We start from the raw sequence: 14,638 nt of genomic DNA, 5'->3' as shown, positions 1-14,638 counted from the left end.
ACCTTCTTCTCCAACTCAACTCTAAGAACCCTAAACCTTCTCTTTCTCATAACTTCTTCAAATCTTCACCAAATCATTTGATTCTTGAGTCTATCTTGAGTGATTTTCAGAGAAGAACAAAACCCCCATAACCAATTTCATCAATTCTTGCTCGATTGCAAGATTTCTGGACGTGTGTTTTAGGGTTTTGAAGAGTGTTCATCCAACTTCTTGTTTTACACTTTTCTTTGGTTATTCTTGTCAATCTTCACTAAAGGTATGAACTTTCACTCAATTTATGCTTGATTTTCATATGTGTGGTGATTTCTTCCGAAATTTTAGACTTATTGTTTAAGAGTAGGTTGGTTATCATAATGTAGGATGTTTGAGCATAAATTCAAGGGTGTTTGCTTGATTTGGGTGGGGTTTGAGCATGCTTAGTTTTAGTGATGTGATTACACTAAGATTTTGGCATGATTGAACATAATAGAGATGTTGAACATTGTTGAACCATGATTTTCTATTGAAAAATCTTAGGATTAAACGTGTTAGTCAATATAGATGATAAAATGAGCGACTTTGGAAGTTTAAAATGGCGAGTTTACATCTAAAATTGGATTAAAGTTCAACATTGCATACCATGTTCAAAGTTTGAGATTGTTGAAGGTTGGAATGTACTAATTGTTGTTATCTTTGTCTTGTGATTGTAGCCATGTTTCGTGGGAGCAAGAAGGCAAAGACCTCCGGTCAAGGTTCATCTTCGGGAGCCGGTTCGGGCTCTGGGGTTTATCAAAGACGTTGGGAACAACTTAGTAATGTAGAAGAAGGCGATGGTCAACTTGAAAGACAAGATTGGGCTTGGGAAGAGGCGAAGAACAGTGGGTCGGCTTCGGCATGGAAGGAAGAGAAAACAAAGGCTCTTTCTAGATACAATAATAAGAGGTTGGAAGCCAAGATGTGGAAGATGAAAATGGTTACGGGCATTTCAAAACCCGTACCCGACAGGGCAGTTTGTGAACGTACGGTGGATGTTGAAGAGTTTAGGAAGATTGGTATAGTGCAAAGGTTCGAGAAACTCGGTTGGGAGCGAGTGATTGATTGGTGTGATGACATCACCAATCGGGTATACTTGGGGGCAGTTTGTGAGTGGCTATCCACTCTTCGTTTTGAACACTCCGATAGACCAGCTCATAGATGGAAGTTGATTGGGAACATTGGGAAAAATCAAATGGTTATGTCCTTCGAGCACATGAATGCTATAGCGAGGTTTGACTCGCTTGGGGTCGACGCGTATGATTATTATGGGTATGATCAGTTTTTGGACAACAAGAGAAATGATGCTGACCCAGTGACTCTCTTGGAGGATACATTACCCGGTTCTGGGGGTGCAGGTAACGCAAGGGCAGATATGTCTCTGATGGGAAAGATATTGCAAGGTATCTCGTTGGAGAACATTATGGTACGGTTTGGAGACCGTGGAACGGTGAAGGCACCCGACTGTCGGGTGGTGCATGCATTGTTATATGGGACGCCCAAGCTCTCGTGGCGTCAAATTGTTATGATTAACACATGGGATACACGGGAATCGTTTAAACGCAAAATGATTCCTTATCCAAGATTGATCAGCGCCATGATTCTCCAACAAAATGCATTACCTCAAGACTCACTATGGGTATCCAAACCCATTGATCAATTCAACTTCGCATCTATGAGGCGACATTGGAACATAACCGTGAAATCTTTTGGGCATTTGCACACGGTTGAAGATGACCAAGGGGATAGTTATCGGTTCAACGACAAAGAGAGTGATGAAGAAGGTGAGGAAGAAGGGGGCGATGAGGAGATGCCCGATGTTGAGGAGGACATTGATCCTTCCGGTCCACGGGGACCGAGGCGTAGGTACCGGAAAAAGCATAGGGAAATCTCTGCCAATGTGGCAGATTTTGTGAATCAAAGACAAATACCGTCGTATCGGTTGTGGAACCGTGGGGATCAAGCGATCTACGACAATGTGTCGGCGGGTATTGGTGAAGCAAGAGAGTACCATGCTAGTCGGAAAGAATGGGAAGAGGCGCAAGGGGCGTACTCGCAACAACAATGGGGTTTTCAATCATCCTTTCGAGAGAGGGTGGAAAAACAGTTGGAGGAACAGCAGCTGCAATATGTGATGCAACAATCACAAATGGAACGCATGATACAGCTGCAAGAAGAGGAAAGGGCCCGCAGACAAGCGTGGGAGGAAGAGGATGCTAGGCGCCGGAATGCACAGGCAGAGTTGGACCAACGCCGATTGGGGGGGGGGGCAATGGCTTTCTCCAACCAGATGGCGATTAATAATTTCAAGGTACTCCATGACCAAGAACGCCATCAACGAGATTATCAAGCCGGACTTCCATATGCTGAACATTCGGGGTGGACCGATTACCCCAACCTTCCTCATCCGCGAGGGCCCTCCGATCCAATCCCTCACTGGCCTGAAGCAGTCGGCTCGAGTTTCGTTCCCATGCCGTACCAACCGCCACCCCAACAGGAGTCAAACCAGCTGGATAACTATAGGGATATGTTTGAGGCCCTTACTGGTTATCCGTACCAGCCAAACCCGCCAGTGAACCCTAATGAGAGATATCAGCGGTAGAGGCGAGGTACGTTTTTGTTGTTGTTGTTGTATATTATTAGTTTATTTTCGTTTTTCTCATTTTGATTATTTAAATTATTGCCTAGTTAAATGAACTTTGTGGGTGTGTTCCCTATATAACCCTCACGAGACCTCTCGTCCTCCCAAGCTATTGGGAGGTTTAAAAGGGCTTGTTGCATAAGCTAAATGCAATCGTGATTCCTACGAAAGTGAGTTAGGTTTGTTGTTGTTGTAAAATATTTTCCACATAAAATCGAAGTAAGATAATGCATGGCTTGGTAATGTGTTCATAAAAATGGTAGAACTAAGTAACTAACAAATTTTGATGGTTGTGAGAAGCATGCTTCTACACAAGGATTAGAATTTGTAGGTATAACGGGTTCGCGGGACAACCACTTTTATGACGATACGAAGGATATGAGCATCAAGCGATAAAAACCAGGTGCATGTGTTTCTTTTTACTTTGATTGGTAGTTTAGAATAAGTGGATTGTAATGTGTATTTTAATTTCCGGGGTGAAAAGTTGGGAAGGTTAGTCGTGTCACATTCCTTGTGCATTGGAAAAACTCTAGTTCCTACACATTGAGGACAATATGTACCTCAAGTGTGGGGATGGGGGAAAATTTCAAAAAAATTTTTCAAAAATGTCTTGTTTTCAAAGCAATCTCAAAAGCACAAGTAACCAAGTCAACGAGGGATGTCACAACCCATTTGGTCTTTTGTCATGGTCAAGTTCAAATTAATAAGCATAACGGGTATTTATCGGGTGGTTATTTGGGAATAATTCGCCTAAGGAACTAGCAATTTATGCATATCACATATCATACCCTTATACGTGAGGTTTGAGCCACTTATATATCATAGATTTACATTTACATGTTTCTTTGTTTGAGTGGACCATTAGTCGCGTATCGTAGAACTTGCAACTTTTGATACGTTTGAGACTATAGACCAAATACAAGCACGAGAATGATTAAGGCATTAGGTAAACCTTTTTCTCTTAAAACCATTTTTTTTATCCTTACCCGAACAAATTCCTTAGTCACCCATTTTGAGCCTAAACCTTTCGTTTGACCACCCTATAGCCCATAAACCTTAAACCTTTTCTTTTTAAACCCGTGTGATGAAAATTCGATTATAGGAGTCGCATTTGTATAGTTATTCTTGATTGTTTGCATTGTAAAAAAAAAAAAAAAACAGAAAATATTATGAAAAGGAATTGAAAATTGTTGAAGAAAAATACAAAAAGAAGCGTTAGTAGTTATCGAATAAAAGGGTGAAAGATTATTGCCCATAGTGGATGTTTATAGTTTACTTTGGTTTAGGATAGTCTTTTGTAATAAAAAGTCGGATTTTCATCACTCTAGCCACTTTAAAAATATCCTATTTCCTACCCTTCGCCTAGCCCCGTTACAACCCTTCAAAGACCTTTTGACTTGTGCTTAGTATTTGTGTTCGATAGTGGAGAATGATTGAGTTGCAAGCCTATGCGGGTACGTGTTCTAATCGGTTTTGAGCGATTAAGCCGAGTGGAGAGCACATTGTGAGGGATATGCATGAGTTGTTAGTTTTACGGGCGGGTTAATCTTGGGTAACCATTTGTGTATCTAAAAGCATGTTACCGTTAAATACATTGAATATTGTAAAGAGTTTGAACTTTAGCATGACATTAGACCTTAACCTTTGTCTCGGGAATGGGATGTATATTCGTTGTTCGACCCACGTGAAAGTGAAAAACAGATTTGCTTGAGGGCAAGCAAAAGACAAGTGTGGGGATGTGATACGTGGTTGAAAACCGGTGCTTGTAATTGTTTAATTTGATGTTTTTACACAAGTTTTAGTTTCGAATTGCCTACTCTTGATTAGATTTGTGTTTTGCAGGTCTACTGGAGTTTAAGGAGCTTTTCGGGAGCTCTACAGGTCACCGGGTCGAAAACCGGAGCACCAGGATGCGTTACGGGTCAACCGGACTCAAGAAACATGGAAAACAGGAAGATAGGATTCTAAGCACCGTCGCCGACGCCCAAAGGGGCCGTCGCCGACGGTTGATGGAAAGTAGCGTGGCCAGAAATTGTCCGTAGACAGCCACTTTAGCCATCGGCCAAAAACAAAGAACTACACACCGTCGCCGACGGTGATGAAGTCCTTCGGCGACGGCCTTTGGATAGTGCTGCGGGGCTGTTGCATGAAGTGGGTCAAATAAACGAATAAAGAAGGGTTGTTGATCATCAATTCGGGGGTTACACCTTCTTTAGAGTTTTGAACTTCATCTTGGGGCCTTATTCACCAACTATTCCATCTTGAATTCCATCCATCATCTTTCAACACCCGAATCATCATCAATCACCCCCAATTCCTCCATTAAACCCTAATTCTCCATCCATCATCCATCTCACTATTATTCTTCACCGAACCTTCAACATCCATCAATTCTCCACCCAATCAAGCTTCAAGATGAATCCTTCCGCGTTCCCAACATCCGGTGATCAAGCTTCGTCAACCATGAGCGGCTAATCATCTCGGTTTCACCCCGATGTAGGTAGTTGTTAATTCTAGGGTTTTGAATTGCTCTTGTTTTAACTTAGTGACAATTTGTATTTGGTTTTTGAAACTTTTGACAATAGTATTACATTTGTTACGAATTCGTGAATTGTCGAGCGATGTTAAAAGTTATGACTTCGCGAAACGGTGATATGTAATTGTACATTGTCTTTGTTAGGATTTACTTGTGTTGATTACAAAGTGTCTTTTTGTCCGTTCTTCGGGGCGTTGATAGTTAGTAGCACCTAAGTCACGGTACACTAAATCCGCTAATCAAATGCAATTGAGTTGAAACTAGAACTTGTAGAAATCCTAGGTTAATAATTACCGAAACCGGGTGTGATTCCTTTTTATTATTATTGTTCTAATATCCAAAATTCGTGCAATCGTTAAGTAGTAGTTGTCAAGTAAGTAATTCAATTTCAGTAATCCAATTTCACATCTTTCAATTAAACGAAAACCCAAAAACACTTTAGCAAGCTTCATAATTGTGACAATTCTTTATAATTCAGTCAAATCCATACACAAACCACATACTCTTCGTGGATCGACCCCTTACTACCACTAACACATTGTTAAGGGTAATTTGGGCTTATAAATATTATCTTTGACCGGAGCGCGACACTCCGATCAAATTTCACTATAAAAGGCAATGTAGTGCACCATTGTTCATCACACCTTAAAACAACTCATCTGCTCATTTCTGAAGCTCAAGAGCATTCTTCTAACATCTCTAGTCGTGCACCAAGCTTCTGTAAGTATGCCTAACCCTTTGTGGCTTAGTTTTTGCTTAGTTATAGCCTAAAAGTCAATCCGTCGTAATTAACGGTTGACTTGGCGATAAATCACAAATGGTCCAGTGGTTTGTCGAATCAAAAGTAGTTATATGTTGGTAATCATGTGGGCATTGAACCCCTAAAAGGGCACCCTCTGATTCCCACTCTAACTAGTCCGAATGTCGAGTCAAACGTGCTTAGAAAAAGTCAACAGAATGCTATTTTACGAATTTATGCATAATCGGTAATGTAGATGGCGTGTAACCTGTTTTAACACTCACATAACATGATAATAGGTATATTAACTAATCTAAGCTTGTTTGATCCGACCATTTACTGTTTTGACCCGGGTCGGAGCCGAAAGTCGCAAAACTTTGACTTTTGCTTTGACTTCAGTTCTGACCCGTTAAAGTATGATTTAGATATGCCTTAGGACTCTCTTAGGACCAGGCTACATGATGGTATAACCCTCTGTGACCGGTTCGTTGTTTGTCCGAGTCTTTTACACCTTTCCGTTAAATGCTTAAAAGTTGACTGTAACGCCCTTTTACACCTTTCCGTTAAAGCATACCTCACGACTTTCAACACTCTGTCAAGGTTGGTTCCGTATCTTGTAACACCGGAACCCAAACGGATTGCGCGCTTCATTGGGGGCTTGGCCCCAGAAATAAAAGCTAGCGTAAAGGCTTCTAGGCCTGCTACTTTCAGATCCGTGGCAGATATATCTCTGTCTCTCACGCTTGATGCAGTGAGGCAGAGATCGTTGAGGAATGCTGATAGCGAGAAGAGGAAACGTGAGGATGATGATTCACGTAAATCCAGCAAGAAGCATCGGGGCAATCGTGACAACAAGAGGGGGTCAGAGAACAAGAGAAATGACCGACAGTCGGGAAACAAGCCCTTGTGCAAGGTTTGTCAGAAGCACCACTTTGGAAGGTGCAGGTTTGAAAAGAAATCCCCACCGAAGCCGTGTGGGATATGCAAGTCCTCGGAGCATAGGACTCTTGAGTGCAAGAAACTCAAGGATGCAACTTGTTACAGTTGCAATGAGAAGGGGCATATCAAGACGAACTGCCCAAAGAATGTGAAAAGGGCTGAAGATGGGAAGAAGACCAATGCGAGGGTCTTTAAGATGGATGTTAAAGAGGCTATCCAAGACGGCAATGTCATAACCGGTACGTTCCTTATCAATGATGTTTTCGCAAGAGTCTTATTTGATTCTGGAGCAGATAAATCCTTTGTGGATGATAAGTTCTGCGAGTTATTAAAATTGCCTGTTAAAACATTGAATGTAAAATACGAAGTAGAACTAGATGATGGGACTATGGGGACAGTTTCAACTGTTTTAGATGGATGTGTTATATCCATTAGGAATCACTCATTTCCTTTATCCCTATTACCCTTTAAATTAGCTGGTTTTGATGTGGTATTGGGTATGGATTGGTTATCGCATAACCAAGCCCAAATAGTGTGCAACCAGAAACAAGTGGTGATTAAAACTCCGTCTGGAGAACCACTTACCATCCAAGGAGATACTCGACATGGATTGCCTGCACATGTATCTATGCTAAAGGCATCCAGATGTTTGAAGAAAGGATGTGTCATTTATATGGCACAGGTGACCATCAGTGAGGAGAAACCCAGAATTGAAGACATTCCAGTCATCTCTGATTATCCTGAAGTCTTTCCAGAAGAACTGCCTGGCTTGCCACCAGACAGGCAAGTGGAATTCAGTATAGACATCATTCCAGGAGCCGCGCCTATCGCTAGAGCGCCCTATAGGTTGGCACCCACGGAAATGAAGGAATTGAGGACGCAGCTAGATGATCTGCTAGCCAAGGGTTTTATTAGACCAAGTTCATCCCCTTGGGGAGCGCCAATCCTATTCGTCAAGAAGAAAGATGGTTCGATGCGTCTATGCATCGATTACCGTGAGCTGAACAAAGTGACGATCAAGAATAGGTATCCTTTGCCCAGGATCGACGATCTGTTCGATCAGTTGCAAGGTGCGAGCTACTTCTCCAAGATTGACCTACGGTCAGGCTATCATCAATTGAAGGTCAAGGACGAAGACGTGCATAAAACTGCATTTAGGACTCGATATGGTCATTTCGAGTTTCTAGTGATGTCTTTTGGGCTCACCAATGCACCTGCCGCATTCATGGATCTCATGAATCGCGTTTGCAAGCCTTATTTGGATAAATTTGTCATTGTCTTCATCGATGACATCCTTATCTACTCAAAGAGTCAAGCTGACCACGAAAAGCATCTTCGATGTATCCTTAAACTGCTTCATCAAGAAAAGCTTTATGCCAAGTTCTCTAAATGCGACTTTTGGCTACGAGAGGTCCAGTTCCTTGGACATGTAGTCAGTGAGCATGGTATCCAGGTGGATCCCGCTAAAGTTGAAGCCGTCATGAACTGGCAGGAGCCGAAGACGCCTACGGAAATTCGCAGTTTCCTAGGTCTAGCAGGATACTACAGACGCTTCATCGAAAACTTTTCAAGAATTGCTGCACCCCTAACTTCTTTAACTAGAAAGAAAATAAAGTTCGATTGGGGCCCTAAGCAGCAAGAAGCTTTTGATATCCTCAAACAAAAGCTGAGCAATGCTCTAGTGTTGACATTGTCGGACGGAATGGAAGAATTTGTCGTATATTGTGATGCATCGCACACCGGTATGGGTTGTGTGCTTATGCAGAGGGGCAAGGTGATTGCCTATGCTTCACGACAATTGAAAGTGCATGAAAAGAACTACACCACCCACGACTTGGAGTTGGGTGCCGTTGTATTTGCACTAAAACTTTGGAGGCATTACCTGTATGGCATTAAATTTGTGATCTATTCTGATCACAAAAGCCTTCAGCATCTGTTCAATCAGAAGGATCTGAATATTAGGCAGCGACGCTGGATGGAAACTCTGAATGACTATGATTGTGAAATAAGATACCATCCAGGCAAGGCCAATGTAGTCGCAGATGCCTTGAGCAGGAAAGAGAGAGTGAAACCGATAAGAATCAATGCCAAGAGCATTGAAATTAAGAAGAGTCTGAATGAACGATTGTTAGCTGCACAGAAAGAAGCTGTGTTAGAAGCTAACTATCCAAACGAGAAGCTAGGGGTAACTGAGGAGCAGTTATCCTATGGCAAGGACGAAATACTGAGATTGAATGGAAGGATATGGGTTCCTGTTTATGGAGGTCTTCGTGACGTTATCCTTCGGGAAGCCCATAGTTCCCGATATTCCGTTCATCCTGGTGCTGATAAAATGTACCAGGACTTAAAGGCCAATTTCTGGTGGATAGGCTTGAAGAAGTCCATAGCCACCTATGTAGCAAAGTGCTTAACTTGTGCGCAAGTAAAAGCTGAACATCAAAAGCCGTCAGGCTTGCTACAACAGCCTAAACTTCCCGAATGGAAGTAGGAGATGGTAACGATGGATTTCATCACCAAGTTACCAAAGACAAAGAAGGGAAACGATACAATATGGGTGATAGTTGATAGACTGACCAAGTCAGCACATTTCCTACCCATAAAGGAGACTCATAGCTCCGATGTATTAGCCCAGTTGTTTGTAGACAAGATTGTAGCCCTGCATGGCGTGCCTGTGTCTATTATCTCTGATAGAGATACTAGGTACACGTCACACTTTTGGAAAAGCTTCCAGCAATCCTTGGGCACGCAGCTAAACTTCAGTACGGCTTACCACCCTCAGACAGATGGACAGAGTGAGCGTACAATCCAAACACTGGAAGACATGCTCCGTGCATGTGCAATCGACCTAGGTGGCAGTTGGTATAACCACCTACCATTAGTCGAATTCTCCTATAACAATAGCTACCATACGAGCATTAAGGCTGCACCTTTTGAAGCTCTATATGGTAGAAAATGTAGAACGCCCGTTTGTTGGGCAGAGGTTGGAGATGTCCAAATGACAGGACCCGATATAATATTCGAGACAACGGACAAGATTGTCCAAATTCGCGATCGATTGAAAGCTGCCCGAGATAGGCAGAAGAGCTACGCAGATTTGAAGCGTAAGCCTTTCAATTTCGAAGTAGGCGACAAAGTACTGCTAAAGGTATCACCCTGGAAGGGGGTGATGCGATTCGGTAAGAAAGGCAAGCTAAGCCCGAGATATATAGGACCTTTCGAGGTAATCGAACGTGTCGGATCGGTTGCCTACAAATTAAACTTACCGGAAGAGCTCAGTGGTATCCACAATGTGTTCCACATCTGTAACCTGAAGAAGTGTTTCGCTGACGAATCACTGGTTATACCGCATACAGATGTACACATCGACGAGAGCTTAAAATTCGTTGAGAAACCTGTGTCGATCGAGGATCGACAGGTTAAGAAACTTCGCAGGAAGTACATACCAATTGTGAAGGTGAAATGGGATGCCCGTAGAGGTCTCGAGTACACGTGGGAGGTTGAGTCCACGATGAAGGAGAAGTACCCTCATCTATTCCAATAAATCTCGAGTTCGAGATTTCTTTTAAGGGGGTGAGGATGTAGCACCTCGAAATTTTGCGTCCAATAATGTATTGACACGTGTCTTGAGTTTACACGTGGTATTAAATACTGAATAAAGGACTAAAGTTGACAAACATGGAAATTATGTAAATTCGAGGGTTAAAAATGTCAACGAGGATAAATGTATTGTACAGTAGCCCTAAATGATGCTCGTACCTTCAAACGGATAAAATCATGGATCGTACGGAACAAAATACGGAAGAAAGTGAGATATTACAAACTACAGGGGTTAATCGTGTCAACATGTTTAAATGATACCTCTGAGTGACCCTTTAACATACCCGAGGCTTTGTAACAGTAAATTACGCTCACTATAATATACGATATAAATTTCACAAAGTTCCGTTTTGAAACGAGAAAGTTATGATCAATTCCGTATGCGAGGGGTTAGAAGCGTCAACAATGAAAGATAAGGCTTTTCGGATAGTAATTAAACTAACCGGGGACTTAACAATGCGGGTAAAAGTCGCGAGGCCCTTATTCGTAAATAAGCGAGGCCCAAAACGCAAAGTTACCCCTTCGGAACCGAAAGGTCAGGCTAATCATGGTAAAAGATTTGAAAATCTTGATTTGCAGGCCTCAGGCGGGCCGCGTTAGAGAAACAAGAAAGCTAATGCGGGCCGCGAGCCATATGAAGATACGGTTTCTGACATAAGGATTCAGGCGGCCCGCGTGAGCCCAGCATGAACCTTAATGCGCGCCGCGTCAGACCACCAGATGCAGTAAACATGAACAGATTCACTGTTTGAGCTTGTAACCGACCTTGGATGCATTAATTGAAGAATGGGCACCCCCTACATGTCCCCTAACACTCAGGGACAGCTGCTGATCATCCATGAACAATTATAGGATGAGTTGTAATGATCTTATGCCCAAAATTTCACTATAAAAGGCAATGTAGTGCACCATTGTTCATCACACCTTCAAACAACTCATCTGCTCATTTCTGGAGCTCAAGAGCATTCTTCTAACATCTCTAGTCGTGCACCAAGCTTCTGTAAGTATGCCTAACCCTTTGTGGCTTAGTTTTTGCTTAGTTATAGCCAAAAAGTCAATCCGTCGTAATTAACGGTTGACTTGGCGATAAATCACAAATGGTCCAGTGGTTTGTCGAATCAAAAGTAGTTATATGTTGGTAATCATGTGGGCATTGAACCCCTAAAAGGGCACCCTCTGATTCCCACTCTAACTAGTCCGAATGTCGAGTCAAACGTGCTTAGAAAAAGTCAACAGAATGCTATTTTACGAATTTATGCATAATCGGTAATGTAGATGGCGTGTAACCTGTTTTAACACTCACATAACATGATAATAGGTATATTAACTAATCTAAGCTTGTTTGATCTGACCATTTACTGTTTTGACCCGGGTCGGAGCCGAAAGTCGCAAAACTTTGACTTTTGCTTTGAATTCAGTTCTGACCCGTTAAAGTATGATTTAGATATGCCTTAGGACTCTCTTAGGACCAGGTTACATGATGGTATAACCCTCTGTGACCGGTTCGTTGTTTGTCCGAGTCTTTTACACCTTTCCTTTAAATGCTTAAAAGTTGACCGTAACGCCCTTTTCACTTTAAAACGAGAATTTTGGACATGTGAAAGGGCAATAATCTTAGTTACTGATTTCTAAGCATGTCCCTAAAATTTCACGTCAATCCGAGGTCTAGAATGGGAGTTATGCTAAATAGCGCAATTACGAAAACTTTAGTAATTAAATGGCGCAATTAGCATAACGCCTATCTAAACCCAAATTTCGGCACCCAACCTTTTACCCACTGATGTAAAATAATATTTGGAGATTTTTGAAGATTTTTAATGATTTTTAACCTGCTCATAACCTGCGGTTATGGCATCGGTTCGGTAAATACCGAATATACCCTTTTCGAGCATAACTTGAGTTCTACAAGGTCTTTTGACCCAATTCCAGTTGCTCTTGATTTTAAATAATAAATAGAATATCTTGGACTTTATAAACTATTCGGGAAACTCAGATTTCCTGTAGAACTCAGAAACCTCTTTTATAATCTTTAAAATGACCGAAATACCCCTACAGGGCATATAATGGATTTAAACTCAGTACGGGCGCTACGGAAGGTATCCTACTGATACCACAACCTCTTTAAAGCATATTGACTTAGGAAACTTGTGTAGGACTCTTACAGTTACCCGTTACGCCTTATGCGCGCACGGTTCGGCTTATGTAACTAGTTTACATAAACTAGCCGAAATGGGTCAAACCTTATTGTTTTGACCTCAAAATCCAGAGTGTGATTATATTACCCATATAAAACAAGTCTTCAAACTTGTCGGGTCTGAATCACATTCCATTCCCGGTTTTCGCCTTTCACGCGATTAAACCGTAAATATCCTTTGAAACTGACCGGTCTAAGCTAAGGCTAAATTAAAGACCCGTTAGGATTCTAATAGGTTGATTTAAACCTTCGTTCCAGAATAGGAGACCAGTAAAAGAAACTTGCATTGTTTACTGAGGATTAATATTTGCTCAGGTAAATACTTTTAACTTATTTTCCGTTATACGGGCTTGGGTTACGGTATATAAAATACCGCTTGATCGGGCATCAAATCTTCCATCGTTTGGTGGTTAATTGAATAATTTGATCGGCTCGTTTAAACAGTCTTGTTTACTTAAACGCCTTTGGGGGGTTAATGACCATGTCCCGGATATCCCTGGCAGCATTTTACGAAATGGCCACGACCTAAGCGTGGAGTGTAGGCGTACACTCGTCAGTGCATAAATAGTTGATGTGGTGTGTCTATTGATCTTTAACCCGGTACGTCCGGGCTACTGAACGCATAAGGAACATGTAATTCGTTCACAAGATTATAAATTTTAAATAATTCTCCCAAGTTATAAAGAGTTTGTGCCTTGTGCATTCAAATCAATTTTTATTAAATCTTTTACAAAAAGTGTCGGTTGAATGTATTTACCAGTGTAAACTGAAGTATTTTCCCTTAAAAGATTAAATGCAGGTTCTAAGCGTAATTGGCTGAATATTTCTCCTTAGCATCAATAAAGAGTCTCGCAAGCTTAAGATGCCTACGTCTGTTGAACAATACTTATATTATTTTTATTTGATCCCCTGTGGATACATTTCGACTATTCGTAATACATTGATATTACAAACGATGGTTGAAATATATTTATCTTTATGCTTCCGTTGTGCATTCATATATTGTGTGGTTTGACTATATTGTTGCCAACTACGTCACGGTAATCCCCCACCGGGCCCACCGGTGAGACACGTGGAAATCGGGGTGTGACAAGCCCCTCCCATAACGATAAGCGGGGCATAAGCAATAATAACATCAACAATAGTAGAAGGCGGTGGCTTGGCAGCAACATTCGGATGAGGTCATGCCCAACAACTACAAGGCGATGACAATCAATTATGGTTCGACAATTGTCGGACAACAGTGAATCAAGGAGTCAGTCGAGTTAAGTGTACATAATTGGGTATGTATCATCCAACCTCTTGTACCAAAAAATATTGTTTGCTTTGCCCCCAATGGGTTGTCCGTCCAGAAATTCACGAATTTGTTTCTGGTTTCCCAGTGGAGATTTCCAAGGAGGTCACCCATCCTGATATTACTCCCACCTAAGACATTAACTGTGGCGTTTTCATCTTCTCCATAACCAATGCGTCCAAAATGTGTTAATGATATTTGAGGCGTGACATTCTTATGAACCAAGAATTTCTCTTGTCCTTGATCGACGTGAGATTTGCCTAAGGTTTTACAATCACCTCCTTTATCGACTAACCGTCCTCGATATTTGCCTTCACCATCCTAATCAAGGATGTGGGATTTGCTTAAGGTGTTCTTATGGACAACCCCGAAGACTCACCATCATTGATGAGGTTTTCCTCGCCATCCCAAACGACACATGAGTGGCTCTGATACCATTTGTAACATCCGACCTCTCGTACTACAAATATTTTCTGCTTTACCTCACGATGGGTTACCCATATAGGAACTCATAAATTTGTTTTTGGTTGCCCTGGTGGAGACTTCCAAAAGGTCTGCAATCCTAATACTACTCTTACATGAGCAAGCTAGACTGTGGAGTTTTCATCTTCTCTACAAAGAATGCACCAAAAGTGAGTCTGTGATATTTGAGGCGAGACATTCCTTATGATCAAACAATCTTTCTT

The sequence above is a fragment of the Helianthus annuus genome, chromosome 1, assembly GCF_002127325.2.
Source record: "Helianthus annuus cultivar XRQ/B chromosome 1, HanXRQr2.0-SUNRISE, whole genome shotgun sequence".
Classification (NCBI taxonomy): domain Eukaryota; kingdom Viridiplantae; phylum Streptophyta; class Magnoliopsida; order Asterales; family Asteraceae; genus Helianthus; species Helianthus annuus.
The sequence above is the reverse complement of the archived record's forward strand: the minus strand, read 5'-3'. Positions refer to the sequence as shown.